The 18,564-nt window shown below is 38.5% G+C and overlaps 1 long non-coding RNA gene across 1 annotated transcript in view; it reads left to right on the top strand.

Annotated features, from left to right (window-relative positions):
- The window catches only part of LOC310743394, a 66,728-nt gene that overhangs the window by 8,902 nt on the left and 39,262 nt on the right, over positions 1–18,564 (top strand). Inside the window, exon 3 of the long non-coding RNA XR_014538991.1 lies at positions 7,952–8,060. This is a non-coding gene — a long non-coding RNA (uncharacterized lncRNA). The remainder of the gene's footprint in view (positions 1–7,951; positions 8,061–18,564) is intronic.

Below are 18,564 nucleotides of genomic sequence, written 5' to 3'. Positions count from 1 at the left end.
ACCAGTAGCTCAGCAATGGCCCAGTGGGAAAGCCATGGCTTGTTAATTATTTTCATCCATCTGCTTTGGTACCATAGTAGAAAAGGCGCTTTCCTGTGACTTAACTAGCTGGCTCTCTAAAGGAGGTGCAACACACATCCAAGTCCTTTGAGCACAGTGGACAGGCAGAATCATATGGGAGGGCACAATATTCTTCAAATATCCTGATCCTGTACTATTTAGGACTTTATAGGTAAGAAGCTGCACTTTAAATTGTGCCAGGAAATTAATTGGAAGCCATTGTTGATGCAATCAGGAAAGTAGAAAAGAGAGCAATTTGGCCACTCCAGTTTGCAGTGACTAAAATGTCTAAATTCTTTTCAAGGGTTACTCTATGTAGAGTACATTACAGTAATCCAGTTGGCTGTGACAAAGGCATGCATGGCAGTGGCAATATCTGCTTTATCACAGTCAAAGCTCTACAAAAGCACCTTCCTAGCTATGGCAGCCACCTGGGAATCCAGCAGCAATGGCAGATACAGAAACACCCCCAAACTACAGACCCTGGTTTTCAAAAAGGAGTGCAGCCCCATTCAAGACAGAACAAATTCCCACTTTAGTTTCAGCTCTCCTGCTGGCTAACAGCACCTCTATCCTTTCTGATTTAAAGCTGAATTTATAAACTTGATCCAATCTGTGATGGCACAACTGCACCCTTATAACACTTCAAAACCTCCACTGCTTCCTTGTCATTTGATGGAAAATATCTATATAGAGAAATTGTTAAAACAGATTTAAGGATAATTATTTTGTTAAGCTGTTTTCTGGTTATCCAGCCTTTCAGCCATAGTTTTAAAAAAAATCCAGAGCAACTATTTTGGCATAGGACAGTTTGTTGGAAGGAAGATTTCATAGCTTGTTATGCTCTATTTATACAAACATAAGTCACTTGGAGTTCAGGAGATATATTTAGGATCAGCATTTGTGCATGGTGTTGCAGCTAAATAAAGTAATGCTAGAGCAGCTTATTAGAAATGCATGAAACCAGAAATGCAAAATTGTCATTTATTAGTAATCAAATATAATTTGAAGATTCAATAATGGAATCTGAATAAATAGACCATACCTAGACTTCGTATTTTGTTCATTTAAAAAATGATAAATATCATTTACAAACAATTACCACAATCAATATATTCATATAATATAATATTTATTTACAGATACTACTGTGCAATGTTTCTCTGTTATCATATGTAATTACATTGGTTCTGTTATTGTAGTTTCTAGGCAAATCCTGTGTAATTGTGAGAATTTGCCAGAAGGATTAACATTTTGAGAGGTCTGTTATGCTTTATGCATGATGTATCAGACTGTTAACAGAGATTACAGAATGATTTCTAATCTGTTTTCTGATTTGAAGACTTAGTGTCTATAATATCTGAAAAAGTATGCTAACCTGTCAGTTTATCATATGAATTTTATAGCATATGGTAAACTAAAACCATATTGACCTTTTGGTCTTGTTGATCACATGGATGAAGATGATCATCTGATGATCTGTACTAATCACTTTGAAATAACACCTGTGCAGAAGGCACCATAATACTGTTTGTTTCTGCTGTATTTCCTCTTCTAGAAATCCTTTATATTTAAAAACAATTTAGTGCACCTAGCTTAATATAAAAAGAATCAGAATATGCTTAATGCAGTGGTTTTATTTTATATTTGACTGTAATTTAAATTCATTTTATAATCATTTTAATTATTTATTTTAACATTTATATCCCGTCTTTCCTCCAAGTAGTTGAAGGTGGCATACATAGTTCTTTCACCTCCTATGAGATAGGTTTGGCTGGGAAACTGTGAACAGCCCAAGTCACCCAGTCAGCTTCATGGCTGAGTGGGAATTAGAATGCTGCTTTCCCAAATTCTAGCCTGACACTAATCCTAGGACACTTTACATTCTTAATACAAAAATCCTTAAAAATACAACATCTGATGGGAGGGCAGGCGCCACTACCGAGAAGGCACTCTGCCTGGTTCCTGGTAACCTTACTTCTTGTGGTGAGGGAACCACCAGAAGGCCCTCGAAGCTGGACCTCACTGTCTGGGCAGAACGATAGTTACACTACATTATGCTTTTTGTAAAGGGAAAAACAGGTAGTTGGGCTATGGCACTGTGTACATACTGTTATGAGTTTGGTCAGTCTGGATGATACCTGTGGGTACCTTCCACATCTGTATATGTGGAGGTAGAGGAGACAAATGAGTGGATGTTGGGTGATCCCAGGATGAAAAGTAAACACCAGCCAGTAGCTCATGGACTAGAGGAGCAGGGAAGGCTGAGAAATGGGGGAATAAGGGTTGAAGGGTGTGCAACTCAAGATCAAGAGACAGAAAGACTGATGATGGCGGACCATTATAGATTTTGGTGCTGAACCTTAAAAACTTTCATTTGAGCTTCTAAACTTAATGGATGCTAATGCATTAATGGTATTGTTCTACCAGAGGGTTTCATGGTGCTCCCTGCACGGTGCCTTCTACCTCTAAAATGCCATGTGACTTGACCTAAGTAGAAAAGTTTCGATTGTAAGGAGTAAGGCATTTACTCATTCTCAGTGCTTTTTTTCTAGAAAAATAGATGCCGGTACCATGAAGTTGTTACAGTAAGTGCCACACTTTTTAACAACAAAAAGAGGTGCCATTACTGCGTACATTTGAGTACCCCCTGAAAAAAGCACGCTCATTCTGGAAGTCCAGATGCTTGGTGGGGAAATTCTTCCTGTCCATTCCAAAAGAGGACAGGTATACTTTTCTGCTGTTTGTAACCACTCCTAGATTCCCTCACCTTCCAAAGCAAAACAAAGGTTTTGAAGTAAAGGTGCTGGGAAAACCTCTCAAAACAGCAATGAGACATGCTCCTTAGGCTAAAGCAGTTTCTGTTTCATATGTTCCAAGCCATGTACAGCTATTTTTCCACACTTACAGTCTTGGAAGACAACATTTCAATAATGCTAAACTTACATCCTGAGATACAAATGTTTCTATTGACAAATGACTTTTGTAGGATTTTGCTGAGTAAAGCTATTCTTGTATATGAGCAATTGGCCACCTGCAACTGTTTGTCATATAGCCTTGTTTGGGAAATACTGGTAGTAACTGAAAACTTAGGAATGTGTGAAAGCTAGAAGCCAGCTGTGCCTTCCTCAGCTTCTTCCAGGTGTTAAGATACATGGTTACTTTGCTTCACTTTTGGCTATGTAGGCATAATAAACTCTTAACCCTTTCATTGATGTGGAATTGTTTTGGTCAAATATAGGGCAGTAATGGGTGAAATAAAAAGCAATTGGATGCCCAGATAACTTCGCTACCTCCTGTACCCTCAATGTACTCATTGATTCATTCCTTTGTGTGGCAGAAACAGGATGCAACTTCTTGGGGTGGCAGGAATAAGTAAATCCAAGCACAGTCTTGTATAGGTCAAAATGGGACATGGAGGGGGAAACTGGCTCCTCAAGTACCACACTGCATTTAGCATGCATTTTCTTAACTAAAAGAATAGGTTTGCTGATTTTGAAACCCTTGTTTAAAAAGCCACATGCAGAATAAGAATTTGAGGGACTAGGGCCAAGAATGGGGAAAGGCGGCTGCATGGAACATCTGCATGAACCTGGCTGGTTCAGTTAGTAGAACATGGCACTCTTTATCCTAGAGTGTTGGGTTCTCTGCCCTATGTTGGATGTATATGATTTTCCATATGATTGTAACTTTTTTTCTAACAACAAAAACAAAAAAAACCTTACGCTGATTGTTGAGACAATCCTGCATAAACTCTTTTGTGAGTTCTGCGAACTGCCCTGAGACCTCTGGGTATAGGATGGTATATAAATTCAAATAATAATAATTTAAGATGGTAATAGATTGTTTGGGTTTGGGTGAATCCTATGAATATTAAGGTTGTTATGTTCTTCTATGTATCCACATCACACATTTTGACATATGATACCATCTTGATGAAATGTTATGCAGCCTGCTTAGATGTTTATACACTAATGTTGTATCTACATGATTCACACAAACTCCTGTACTTTGTACTTGCTACAGAACATTTTTTTCAACACTGAAGCATCAGCCACTAAATCAGTAACTCAAACTATTGTCTAGAAGGTTGCTAATCCTTCATTTCACATAGCTGCTTAGATCCTTGTAGACCTTTGCACTCTTTATGTTAAGCTAATATAATATAGAAGCAAAAGGCTTTGTCTTGATGACAGATAGTTGGATGGTAAACCTCTAAGGAATAATCTAAATGGTGTAGGAACTTGTGAGGCATATCTCACCCTTCCATTTAATTCCTGCATAAGCCAAAGCCAAGCCTTATGTTTTAGAGCTTCTGTAGACTGAGATGTAAAACCAAGGTCCTGACCACTTGTAGCTGTTAAAATTCCTATGGGACTCATCATAGAAGTATAAGATGTTAATCTTAATATCCTGGCCAAATTCCAAAAGGGATAATTGCATTCTTCCTACCTAAATTCTCCCTGCAATTTCAATTAGTTCTGGTATTCTTCTTCACTTCCTTTTCTATGATGGGATGCATTCTATACTATGAAGCAGTTGTTGCATTTCATTCCAGAAGTGGCTGTATTTCAGTAACTGATTAAGTGATCACTGTGTATAAACTGTAGGCACTATTGAAGGAAGTGGAACATTTGATTATACAGCTGTAAATTATTTACATTTTCAAGTAAAAGAACAAGGTAGCAATGATAAAGTGCAAAATTAGCAGTAGCAGATAAAACAATAGAGTGGGAGTAAGAAACTGTTTTATAGTTCCATCCTCCTCATTTGCTTGCTGCTAGCTGGACCAAGCAGGATAGCCAGCAGGAATCAGTGTACATAACACCACCTGGATAAGATGGAGGTACTATTCCTGCTGTAAAAAATATGTCTTATTTTTAAGCACTGCTGACTTTAATTCACCTGTCCTGCCACCCATTTCTCCTTCTTGCAGCTACCAGCAAAACTTGAGCTACTGTGCTTTGAGGTGGGAATTGCCCTCTGACAATGTGGTGCTAAACTGCTCACTTTTACAAACTCAACGTAGAAAGCTGAAATTAGACAAGCAACCCTCCTCACTGCTGGTCATAAGTTTGAAAGGCCTAAAAGCGATCAAGAGATACAAGAAACAGTTACTCATTTTAAATAATGTGTGTGTGCATGTGCATATGTTTTAGAAAGCCACGGACTGGTAATCTCACAGTGCTCAGAATACAGTAGTGCAAGAATCCTAAGCTCCAGGGGGAGATGGATAACTTACTGCTCACTCAACCTTGTGCAACAGCACACTTGTCCTGTAGCGCTGACTTTGTTCCAATCTTGCCATGTATGGCAACATCCACAGGTTTTGGTGTTACACTTGGGAGGCAAAGATTTGGGGTTATTGAAGGGCCCTTAGTCTTACAAGCCGCATGGACATCATGTTGATTCAGCAGTGATGACCTGGGGTGGTCATCTTAAGGTTGAAAATGTCTCCCCTAGAGGTTATGGAAAGGTGGTATTGAAACTAAAAGTTCAAATAAAGCAATCCACAAAATAAGCAGGGAACTGCAGCTGGCCCTGGATAGGTCTGATGGTGCAATGGTACCTCACCCCAATGTTACAACAGCCTGGAAATGAATTTCCAGCAAGTGAGTGTAGAGGAATTAAGCAGAAGCTTGACCCACTTCTGTGGCAGGTAAGTTTGGGAAACGTTAATGGGAGATAAGGGAACAGGTGATGACCCTTAGACACATTTGCAGGTGAAGGGTTTTTCTGGGGGCCAGAAATATTATTGAGGCCAACCTGCCGCACCTGCAGAGATGGGAAGGCCTGGCAAAAACCGGAAAAATTTGGGCGGGGCAGGTTTTCCCCCCCAAAGCCATTTTTTACCAGAAAAAAAAGTCTGGAATATTCAAACTATATCAAACTGTTTTTTTCAATTTTTCTGGAAACTAGATCTTCCCATCTCTAGTTGTGGAGCCCAGGAACGTGGGGTAGGAAGGCCTTTCTACTCATAAGGTTGGGCCCAGGCTTTGGAGCTGGGCTTCTTTTTTGTCACTTGGCAAGGCATGATTTCGTTTATCCAAGGTTCCCACACTTGTCATTTCTCCTGCAGATGTTCTTAATAAGATGTGGCCCCAGTTTAAGCCATTTCATTCAACCCATCTCTATATCCAGTTGCAATTGTCCTGTGGTTCTTGCAGCTGAGGTTTGAGGCTGGATGAGTGTAAGCTTCTCTTCTAGATGTGTAATCTCAGCCTAGGTAGGGCTTCACTTGTGCTTGATCTGGAAGCTGCAGTTACAGGAGTGGGAAAGACTCGTGTCAGCATATAACACCTGTGCTCAAAGATCTGTACTAGTTGCCAATTTGCTACTGGGACAAGTTCAAGGTGTTACTATTAGTTTCTAAAGCCCTTAATAACTTGGGCCCAGTTTACCTGCGAGATTGCTTTACCCCATATGTGCCCACTCAGCCACAACGGTCTGCAGAACTACAGGTGCCGCATAATGCTCATTCTGCATTTGTAAGAAATTGATCTTAGTGTGGCTGTAGCCACACTTTGGAACTCCCTGCCTATTGACATCAGACAGGTATCTTCACTATGTTGTTTTCAGAGCCTGCTAAAAACATTTTTGTTTAAAACAATCCTACTCAAATATGTAGAATATTTACATTTATTTACATATTTACAAGGATCTGCTTCCATTATCAACCTCTTATAGTTTGTAATATTGAGCAGTATTCAGTTATTAAATGAATGAATGAATGAATGAATGAATGAAAATGAAGTAATTATTACTTGTTTTCTCTGAATTGGGAACCATAGCCAGCACAACCCAGTTTTTCAGTTCTTGTCAAGTAAGCATGAAAGCTCTGCCCACTATGATGGTCCAAACACTCTAGCCATGCTCAGTGCCAGTCAACAAGCTTGAGACTGAGAACCCTCGCAAGGAAAAGTGTTGAATTAGAAAAAAATAATAGGATATTCAAAACTAGCTAAACACAGACAGTGTCAAAGGGAACAAAGCTCAGTGCTGAACAATATTGTAGAGATGGATTCAGAAGGACTGTGAATGTCTATGTTTATGTGTTACTAATGTTATGTTCCAAATATATTGAAGTACAAATGCTGATATAAAATATCATTTCATTGAAAGAAAGTGACAGGAAATGTTTGTATTGCTTACTTAATATGAAAATAAAGATCTTGACATTTAAGAAATAGCGAAGTCATCAAGGGTTTACAGTGGTACCTTGGGTTAAGAACTTAATTTGTTCTGGAGGTCTGTTCTTAACCTGAAACTGTTCTTAACCTGAAGCACCACTTTAGCTAATGGGGCCTCCCGCTGCCGTTGCGCCATGGCGGCGTAATTTCTGTTCTCATCCTGAAGCAAAGTTCTTAACCTGAGGTAATATTTCTGGGTTAGTGGAGTCTGTAACCTGAAGCGTATGTAACCCGAGGTACCACTGTATTTGCAGCTAGAAAATCATATGGAATTTGTGTGTGTCCCCCTCCAGTATGTCTTCATCGTTTCAATGTGATATAAAGCATTTATACATTCTTTACAACCTAGTTCTATTTAATTCCCTCTTATTGTAATTATTCACAACCACTTCATTGGGTTCTCATAAAGAATAGCTTACTGAAATTACGGAGACTTGTTCTTATGGAGAGCTAGTGATCGTCTTACTGTTTTTATTGCTTGTTCCTTCATCTACTTCTACTTTTTAAACTGCAATCCTGAATAAATAGGGAGGATGTAATCCCCAGTGAACACAATAAGACTTCCTTCCATACCTGGAGCTCTGTGGTTATCTTGGCTCTCTTTTTAGTTCTTTGCATTTTATGGCAGTTTCCCTCTGTTTTCTTTTTGTTCTGTACAAATACATGCTTCCAAATGGGGATTTCTTATTCATAATTTTCAGATCTGACACCTTCCAAAGGAGTAAGACAAAGCGCTATGATCTACTATCACGGTGTGAGCTGTGGAAATCTTTGCAGTCCATTGCCAAGAATGAGCATCACAGGAAGCAGGTACTTTCAGTTGAACTAAATTTAGTAAAATGCACGTTGAAATTAGTATTGAAATACAGCAGTTAATAATATTTTAGGAAGGTGTAAGGAATAGATTCAGAGCAACTGGAAGGACAGCTCTGAAGCATGTACTGTTGAACTTGGGTGATGCCCAATATGTTGCTTGCTGCTTGGCACTGATAGTAACTGAATAAGGTCAAAAGTTCTGTATGTTTTTTCTTCTCATCTGAGGCCATCGGCCAGCAGCCGTAATAGCTGTCAGCTGTGATGAGAAGTAGGGGCTGTAGGAAGAGTACATCAGTACAGACCCATCCCAAATCCTAGAATAGGCTACTCTACTTAGTCATTTATACTTTACTTCTTGAAGCACTGCAGGACGGTGGGAATTTTCACCTTCACTGGAACCTCAGAGCCAATTCATGACATCATATTAAACATATGACTTCTCACAGAAGTGCCAAAAGTTACAACTTGCTGGCCATAGCTCTGTAAAGTTAGAGTCATGCTACATATGATTTATACTATGCAAATCTCCAATCAAACTCCCCAAACATTATGATAATAGCAAGAGCGAGAACTAGAATTTACTAAACAAATTGGTGATTTTTTAAAAGAGGGTTTGTTTCTCAGGATTTAGAATTATGTCTTGAAGTACATGTGTTTGTCTCTCTGAGAGAGAGAGAGAGAAAACAAAAAAATGTGGATAGGAGTGTATTATAAGAACAGAGCATATAAGTACCGGTAGGTTTTTTGAAAGCCATATAACTCAGTGTTGGAAATCACACCTATCCCAGACCACTATTGTTGTGTCTGTTTTTAGGAGCAGTGGCTTATACATTAATCTTCGGTCACCTAGAGAGCAAACCTAACTTCTGGGTGGGGAGCAATGGAGTTCAAATCTGAAGCCCGACACTTGCATTGGTCAGAGCAGAAGGGGGGGCAGTATTTTACTTTTTTACTTTTTTTTGCTTTACCAGTACCAAACTGACACTGCAGAGAAATTGAAATTGGGTCCCCTCTGGCTGCTGGACCGTCTTAACACCCAGTAGATTCATGGGTGACTCAGCTCTACCTCTTTCCAGTTCTTGCTCTACCCTGCTTTGGGGGCCTTACACTTGCTACATGTGGCAGTAGTCTGTCCAGAGCCCGCATTATTGGTGGATGTAGGAAAGACTTCTGTCCGCTGTTAGCAGAGCTAATCAAAGATGGATGAAGACTGATGGAAAAAATCTGTCTCCACAAAATGCTCTGCCCCAAAGTGTTTCTCCTGCATTGCTAATATGTCAGTCTTAGTTTTCCACAATTTATAACTGAGAGTAAATTACAATCAATGAGCATTGAACATTGTCAACAACTGATGGTGTTAAAAACTGTGTCTTTCATTCTTTATCAGTTCAATGCCACAGATGCATTACTTTACGTTATAGAAAATAAAAATAAAATATTTCTGAGTAAAGATCTAATGGACCATTCATAAAACCCACAGTTAATAATACAATGCAAGTATTTGCTAAAATAGGGGCATTCTGGTTCAGGTATACATGCAGCCAGGATTTCATCTGTGCTGTAAAAGGAATAGTATTTCCACTTCAAACTTGATATGAATTATACGCTTTTTGTACTACATTTCCCACTCTTTGGCAATCAGGACTGCATCAGTCTTCCCACATGCTATTGACTGGTAAAGCTATTTCATACATATCTGCTTGCAGAGCAATGATGTTACTCCAATTCTTTAGTAATGTTTCTTGTTTACTGACGTCTTCCCAGAACAACTTTTAGCCAATTCAATTTTACAGTTATGGATGCTAAATGTTTTAAATCACTCTCAAATACTTCATCATGTGCTGTTCAACTGTGTCTTAAGCTCCCAGACTGATTCCAAAACTAACAGTTGGATCTGGAGTTGGTCAGCTGTTGAACAAGTTATTTACACATGTCAGCATCAAAGCACCTCGGCCAATAATTAGCCACTTCTTTTAAAATTTATGTGTAGAATCCTTACATTGTAATTGAAGAGGAAGGTTGTGATTAGTAGATATTTAGCTTATTTTTAAAGAATATTTAGCTTCTTCCAGTTGGAAGATAGTAGAAAATGAATTACTAGATAGGGACAGACATTCCTATAATGTGCATAATATGAACTGCATTTATCAAACAACAACCTTAAACCCTTTTGCTGATAGGTATGAAGTCAATGATAGTCATAAAAGGCAGGCTCGATAGTGAGAAAAGCGTGTAGTATTAGGAGGATTATAGACTCAGTTGTTTAGAAAGCAGAAATTTAAGAAGACCTTTTGTGGACATAGTGATAGCCATGGTGGGAAGTGCTTCTGGCACGAATGTGTACTGCAGCAAAAGTAGGGTGAAGGTAAATATGAATAATAGCTAAGCACTTATAAACAGGTGCAGCACATTTTGTCTTCCCTGGAGGCTTGCCACTGTTATGTGATAGCTCAGCTTCTGTACAGCTGGGGTGGCAGTGATATTGAATGCACATCACTCTGCATAAGGCACATAAACGAATATGTCCTGATAAAGTCACATTAGAAGTGCTGAATGCTCATTCAGTAGTTAACAGGATAATATTGTAACATTATTTAATATTAATACGGAATTTCTCTACCTTTTGCATGTTTGTCCCAGAAAATCAACCTGGTATTTAGGTGAAATTAAAAGCTATCTTGATAAAATTATTACCATACCTCTTTTCTACTGGCTACAATCTTGGTAGCTCTCCAGAGGTGCACTTTGCATTGTTGGAGATACAAACATTTTCCCCACATCCAGAGTTCATTTTCAACCCACTAATCTACAGTATTGATGCACTTTTTTTTTTCCTTTTATTGCCAGGTTTCTCAGTTTTCCTCCTCCTGTTTCTTGCCACCCCCCACTTTTTTCTTTCTCCTGCATTTTCCTCACCCCACATCTCTCTAATTTTCTTAAAATCCTTGGTATTATTATCACTTCCTGTATATCTGTGTTTTGCTCATTTTAATGGATGTCTTGCATGCGATACATAATGATTTTATAAGCCACCCTGAGATAGCTTGATAAAGGGTTTGCTTATAAATTGATGGTGTTGATAGTTGTAGTAATAATAATAATATTAAACACTTTGCTTCTTTCAAGGCTTAATTTGTGTCAGAGTCAACCCCATAACCTATTTAATATCAGGGTTGCGTTCTGAGATATAAGAGAAGTTTCTATGTGCATAGGGATTTCTCCTCAAGACCAAGTAAATCACCACATGCCTGTTTCTATACATTTAGGATTAAGAGAGTATTACTTCTAGAGTAGGTAACATTCCTTCCAGCCCAAGGAAATAGCACACTTTCTTTTTACAAATCATTCATACCCAATTCAAATATTCTTTACCCATCATTAAATAAACATTAGGGATGGGAAAGATATTCCGTTCAGTTTGCATTTAAAGGTGAACCTCCCTAATTCACTTTACAAAATAACACAGGAACTGAAACAGCCATTGCACTTTTTGGAATTTTGCAGTGAAAGTTTCCAGGCAAGTAATACGTACAAAAATGCATATAGTAGAGTAAAGTGTGCAGAAAATGCATATATTAGTAAAAACAACATACCAAACGTCTTATAATAGGGAGAAATGCTTTCCAAAAAGTGCATATTAGGCAAAATTCCATACTAAAATTTATATGTTAGGAGAAGTTCACACTAAAATGCTGCTGTATTTCCAAGAGGACATTTTTTAAAAAAAATTTAAACTGCTGTGAATTTAAGACTGGAAAAATGAGAAATTATTATGATTATTATTATTAAGCATTACTGAAAAAAGTCAAATACAAAGTATACATTCAAAGCAACATAATTAACAGGAAACTAAAAATATTATCTTAAGTATTACAAAATATTTCAAAATAAAACATTACAAAGGAGGTCAACTACACAATGAAGCAGCAAAGTTAACAAAAAAAGACCAAAACCAAACCCTTCAGGACTTCCTGTTTGCTTCTGATTGGAATGGCGGCGGATTCTGTGTTGTCCACTTAGCAGCAACTGTTTCGGAGCTGGATCAGGCTGAGGGGAGAGTGTGAAGACCCCACACTCCCCTAAAAAAACCCATGGATGAGTGGGGCACCAAGGGTTCCTGCAGAGCGAGAAAACTCGCCGTGATCTCCCTGTAACCTGCCGCTGACTCTGGCAGCAAGGGGGGGGGGGGAGAAGCGGCTTGAGTTGGCTCAAAGGCAAAATTGCACCCGCCAGGAAGTCAAATATAAAATGTAGATTTAAAACAGCTTAATTAACAAGAGAATAAAATATTATCATAAACATAGAATTGAGAGAAACCAAAATTGACAGATTTGCCCATCAATAGAGACCTTATCTAGTCTATGTACCTTCGGAATTGGGTGCATTTGCCAAAACAATTATGATTTAAAACACAAAGGAAGATCAGATAGATGAGAAGAAAACCTTTCCTGGGATTACCGTTTGTTTGTTTTTAAATTATTATTCTTTTTAAAAAATTGTTTCAATACTTTAAATAATATGTATACTGCTTTCAGGTGGATCTCACAAAGCAGTTTACATGAGATTATCGCAGCAATAATAATAATATTCTTCTAAAAAGTTGCAATAAAATGGAAAGGACAACTGTTTAGAAGAAGCTGTTGCTGCTGCTGCTTACTTGCCTCAGGGCTAAATGTTTCTCTCATCCTGTAGAGACAATTGACGGAATGAGGAACCATTACTGGGAGCCCTTACAATTTTAATTTTTGAGGTACCAGTAAAGTTAACAGCTTTAACAGCTATTTCCATTCGTGCAAGAATATTTCACAGCCAAATGTGAATACTTAGCTCTATCAGGTTTGCCTATTTACCTTCCTATGAAAATGCATAGGATTAGGCTACATGCCTTCCTTACCTCCTCCAAGCAGACTCAGCACAATGGGACCCAGTGTACTGAGGAAGGCCTGTTCAGTATACCAGCTCTGGGGTGCTTGCACAAAGTCTTGTGGGACCATCTAAGTACCCATGAGATTTCCCAGAGCATCCCTTGCCCCTCAGACAAGGTAGAGAGTTTAAAAGCTCTTTTCACGTCTGGTCCGCTTGGGTTACTGGCAGTAGGGAGGTGAGGGAGGATATATTTTCCTCAGTTCCACCCTCACCCTTTGTTAGAGAGTCTTCCAGACCTCTAGAACCTATTTTCAGGGTAGGGGCTGCAAGAAGAATGAAGAATCCCACTTCCACTGGTGTGAGTGCCCTGTGGGTGTAGTCTGCTCAGTGAATGCTTCCTTCAGTGGGAACAAACTAAGGATCTTAAGTGGCTTATGTTAAGGCTTATAAAATTATGCATGGTACATTCATTATACTAGAACTTGGGATTGCTCAATGAAGTTGATTGTTAGTAGATTTGGGACAACTAAATGAAGTACTTTTTCACACAACACAGCTAATAGAATAGCTTAGCAAATTCTAAGGCTTAAAATCATGAATTATAGGTGATGGATCCATGTAGATGGTGACTCCATGCGTCAAAGAGAATTACCATCACTTTTATGCTCTGCTTGGAAGCTTCCAGAGGCACCTAGGTGTCCGCCCCTGGAAACAGAATGGCGTACTGTGATCTAATCCAGCAAGGCAGTTATACTAAAAATTAAAAAGAACCCTACAGTTTCTTCCAGAACCAGGTCTTTTTTTCAGCCAGAACTCACTGGAACTAAGTTTCAGCACCTCTCAGGTGAGCGCCATTGCCATTCTAAGAGGGAGATGTTTGTGGTGGGTTCTGGTACCTCTTTTTCTAGAGAATTAGCACTGCCCAGAACTGTAGTGTTAAAAAAAGTTGGAAGCAGAAAACAAATTAGAAGGCTTAATATTTCTGTTAACCTAAAACCACCAAATTCCTTTTCCACCAAATTTCACAAAAGCAGTTTGAGAACCCCAGATGCCTGGACTGCAGTCCCAAATTGATATTGTTGTTGAGGGAAGCAGAAGGACCTAGAATCATTCTGTTGTCCCAGCAAGTGGTTAGATTTGTGACAATCAGATATGTTGCAGTTTGTTTCTAGCACTGTGCAAGCTCCTCCTCCTTTTTGCTGGATGCAGGCTTCTTTCCCTTCCTGCAGCACATATTTTTGTATAAGGCACTGAATAAAGAAGGGCCATTCAGTTGTGGAAACCTGTTTCTGCACATGGATTGCCATGTGCTGCTTTGATCTATATACATTCAGAAGCAAAGAAAACTGCCAGAGATTGAGAGAAGAGAGGGAGCTACATCACTGCTGGGAGAAATGTGGTTGGAAAAACTGTTAATAGCAGTTAAAGCTGAAAATCACTTACAATGTAGTATTTTACATTCATAACATAGTTATTAGAATGATTTCCATGGATACACATCCTAGAAAACCTTCCATTGGAAAGGTTCAACCATGCAACTTACTGGAAGATTATCTTGTGAAATGAAACCATCCAGCCTCATCTCACAGTATCATCTTTGAGCAAATTGCATTCTGTTGAAATGTTTTCATACGTATACATCTCTTGGATGCCAAACATTATGAGAGGATTGACCTCTATATCTCTCCCTACTATGGAATGTTCCAAACTGCTGTCAAAATCAGAGGTATTAATAGCTTTAGAATTAAATGTCATATGCATTATCTTCAACTGTCAGGCAAAACTGCAACTTGACTCATATATCAACATTGTTCAATGGCTGTATTGTTTGATCCAACACAGAAAGGTATTACAAGATCCTTCAGAATAGAAAAACAAGACCTAATCTAAACCAAGAACTAGTTATCTGTACATTTCCCCACAAACATTCTTTGTGCATGGTCTAAGATTTTCATTGATAGAAGAGTGATGGTGAAAAACAGGGGTTGTCTTCAAGATTGTGCAAGTAGAGTAGACTTCTGTTGACACATCCCTCCCCCTGCAGCCCCCTGCACAACCTAAAAATCTAATAGAAGCTCTGGAGCAGATTTTGTGGGTATGTAGGGGGCTGCAGGGCAGAAGAAAGAAATTCTGTTGCACTTGCAGTATGTTGGCTACAACCCTATGTCTTTATCATTTTTCTATTTTCTTTTCTCTGGAGTCAACATAGCAACTAGGCATACTCTTTCACATTATTTTAGACCAACAGCGCATGATTTTATGAAAGAGAAATGTTCCTGAATTATATTTTGAATTATAGTAATGAATGTGACTGCCAGTCACGTAATAATGAATATTAAAGTACAACATAACAAAACAAAATATTTTTGATATAAGATCTTGGAGGAACGGACCATAACATTGTGTGTTTTTGTATCAGAATTCACTTTAAGAAACTTATCTGTTGCTATCTGATTAGTTGAAGATACAAGTGGTTAATATGCAGGAGGGTTGATTTATGCTGCAATCCTAGCTCTACTTACTTGTGAGTAAACCCTATTAAATTCAGTGGGACATACTTCTTAATAGAGTTGATTAAAATTCTTTTGCAAAAATACTCTCCCCCGGGTAGGGCTGCAGCACCACAACTCGGGTAGGTGGCGCCATTACAGAACTTGTCACTTGTGGGTGGAGCTTGGCAGAATCCAAATTGACTTTCTGGCAGAACATGCAATTTTTCATTCAATTTTGTATATTTAGTTTTTATGAGCTGTGTATATTTGTGTGTGTCCTTTTATTTATTTCCTGTCATTCGATTTCTAATTCATCATCAGAACTGTGTTTACATTTTAAAAATTATTAATATTATATAGAAAAAGTAATCTATATAATTATTATTTCCAATGTAATTATTAGTCTATTGAAGACACATTGAGATGCATTAATCCCAGACGGCATACTGAATGCATCAGCAGAAACTTTAGGAAGATGAGAAGCTCCTTCTGTTTCCTGCAGAGGGTTACAGATGCCTCAAAATATCACATTCACAAGCTTAGCACGTATATTAGGTTTTAGGCATTTATAGATTTCATTCTTTATATATAGCCTATGTATGTCTTGAAAATAATTCTGCAGTGGAATCTTTTTTTATTAAGCTGAGATCGTCAGTGCAAATGTAATAAACGAAAAGGCAATTAATTAATTTCTTAATCAAGCATTGCCTTGGCCAAGCATAGTTACCATAGTGAGAGGCAAGTTTCCAGGTCTCAACATTCCAGACATGTTAATCTAATGGAAACTAACGGAAAATCTTAAGTAAGAGTATTTTAGTGATGCCATTAAGATGTGATCTATTACACTTTGGTTTCAAGTTTCAAATGATCGTATTATCTTGATCTCAAAACTTGTTTGCAAAATGAATTGTAGTGGTGGTAGTACTAGTTGGAAACTGAGAAAAACATTTTAACATGTCATATCAAACTGATACACCTTTGTGTTACATTTTATCAGGATTTTTAAATTGCAAATAATGTTTAAGACTGATCTACCATTTTACACACCTTAATTGATTAGCTCTATCATCTGATTTCCTCTTCGTTTTTCTGATGGTTTACTTGAAACAACAATGCTACTTAAGCTGATTTGCAAAAGTGTTTATTCCAGCCCCCCTGGATAACTGCATGGTATTGCATATTTAGACCTTGTGATATTCAGATAGCCAACTGGTATTGTATATTGATTGGTACTGCACACTGACATACATTCACACAGAACCAAAGACCTGCCTCCTGGCCAGGATAAATATTTACATAGGTGTAAGGGAATGAGATGTTAAGGAAACGAGGAGCAGAGGGAGAGCAAATGTTGTGTTGGAGCCTTGAACTGCTGTGCACAGGGTTGAGAAACTAGCACTGAATATACCACATGTTCATCTTCTTTCTGCACTAGCCATCAATGAAAACTTTTCTATTTTAAATGTTTGCATAGATTGCCTTATTTCTACATATAGTACTTGATATAGCTCTGCTAACATTAGCACCACAATTGCACTATGATCCTTCAGGCAGCTGGCAATACTCTAATGCTTTTGGATAGTGACATAAAAGGGAAAGGGATATATCTTCTTTCAGTGTGCATGTGTAACTGCAATTAGTGTTAATAGGAGTTACGTGCTCACATTGGGAGGAAAACATATCCCTGAAATATGTAACTATATTTACAATTGGAAAATAAATATACCCTACCGGCGCTGCGTATTACTTTTAGAGTAAACATCTGTTCTCAAGGAAAAATATGCACTCTTATAATGTCCTTGCCTTTATTTATTTTTATATTCTTTCTGCTTTAGAATACTTGATTGGCACACAGATTATGTGAAAATTTCAGTTTCCTTCACCTTTGTGATCCTATCCACAATGTAATCAGTGTACTTTTACTTAATTTTTTGGGAAGAAAATAGGTTTATAATTTTAAGTGTTTTCTATAATTAATATTTGACCCATCATCATTTATCCTTTGTGATTCTTAAATTCAGTTTAAAGTAAATGTTAGATCCTTAATCTGCTTGACCCTTTCAGCTGCTTTGCCTCAAATAGTGGCATAGATATTGTGCAGTTCTATGCTGCATGCTATTTTATGATTATTCCCATGGAAATGTGGCCTTTCAGGAAAATTATAGTTGCACAGGCTCAGAGATGGCAGTGGCCTGAGATAAAGGGTCAGAGAAAGTGAACAACAGCAAGGGGATTAAATAAAGAAGAAATAAAGCAAACAAGTTTCCTAGGAAGGAAAGTGTGGAAGTGTGAAGAAAGAAACTTGGTTAAGAAAATGTGAAAACCGCTCAAGGGAAAGAAGCAGAAGTAGCAGGTGTCTGAGCTAGAACACAGAAGAATGGAAAAAGCAGAGGTACAATTTCAATTTACAGATGTGGCCGATTTTCAGCTATTCGGTTTCTGGAAATATTGGCGCACTTCAGGTACATGAATGGATACTGGAAAGCCCAAGGGTGGAGGAATATTTTATCCCTCAGCCTAATGACATGCAGGATAGATGTAATCAAAAGATGGAAGGGGAAAGGCAGGGGCCCTCTGCAAGTAAGCTGTTCAGATCTCTGGCAAGAGAGTCCGGTCCCTCTGCTTGGGCATATCTAGGAGTTGGTGAGGTTGGCAACCACCAAAGGCACAAGCTCGGGGAAGTGGTGCAAAATTGGCACCTCTCCACTGTGGTTCAGAGTGGCTATGAGCCCCTCTGCCCATCCGTATGCTCCCTTTTGCTCTGGGCTGCTCCCTGTTGCTCTGGGCCATTGAGAAAGTCACGGTGGAGTGCGAAAGGTGACGAAAAGCAAAATTTCTGAGTTTCTGGTCCATGGTCTGGGGTGGATGGGTGGGTGGCAATACAGCTCTTTGAAAAGGGTGCAATGGAACCTAGGTACGTGAGAAGAGAGAAACCTGGGATGGTGAGAGTGTGTGAAGGGGAAGTCAGAGGAAGGAGAAGAAGGGAGTTTAAGAAAACAGGGTGGTAGAAAGAGTGAAATAGGGGTGTTGCAGAAAGACTTGGTTTTAGCACCACCACTACCAGCATATGACCCCTTGCAGATTGCTCCCAAGATAATGTAGCCCTTGATAGAAAAAGTTTCCCATTCCTTCTGTATGCA

This window comes from Podarcis filfolensis (assembly GCF_964270895.1).
Source record: "Podarcis filfolensis genome assembly, chromosome: 1".
Taxonomy (NCBI): domain Eukaryota; kingdom Metazoa; phylum Chordata; class Lepidosauria; order Squamata; family Lacertidae; genus Podarcis; species Podarcis filfolensis.
Note: the sequence above shows the minus strand (reverse complement) of the source record. Positions and strands in the feature narration are given on the sequence as shown.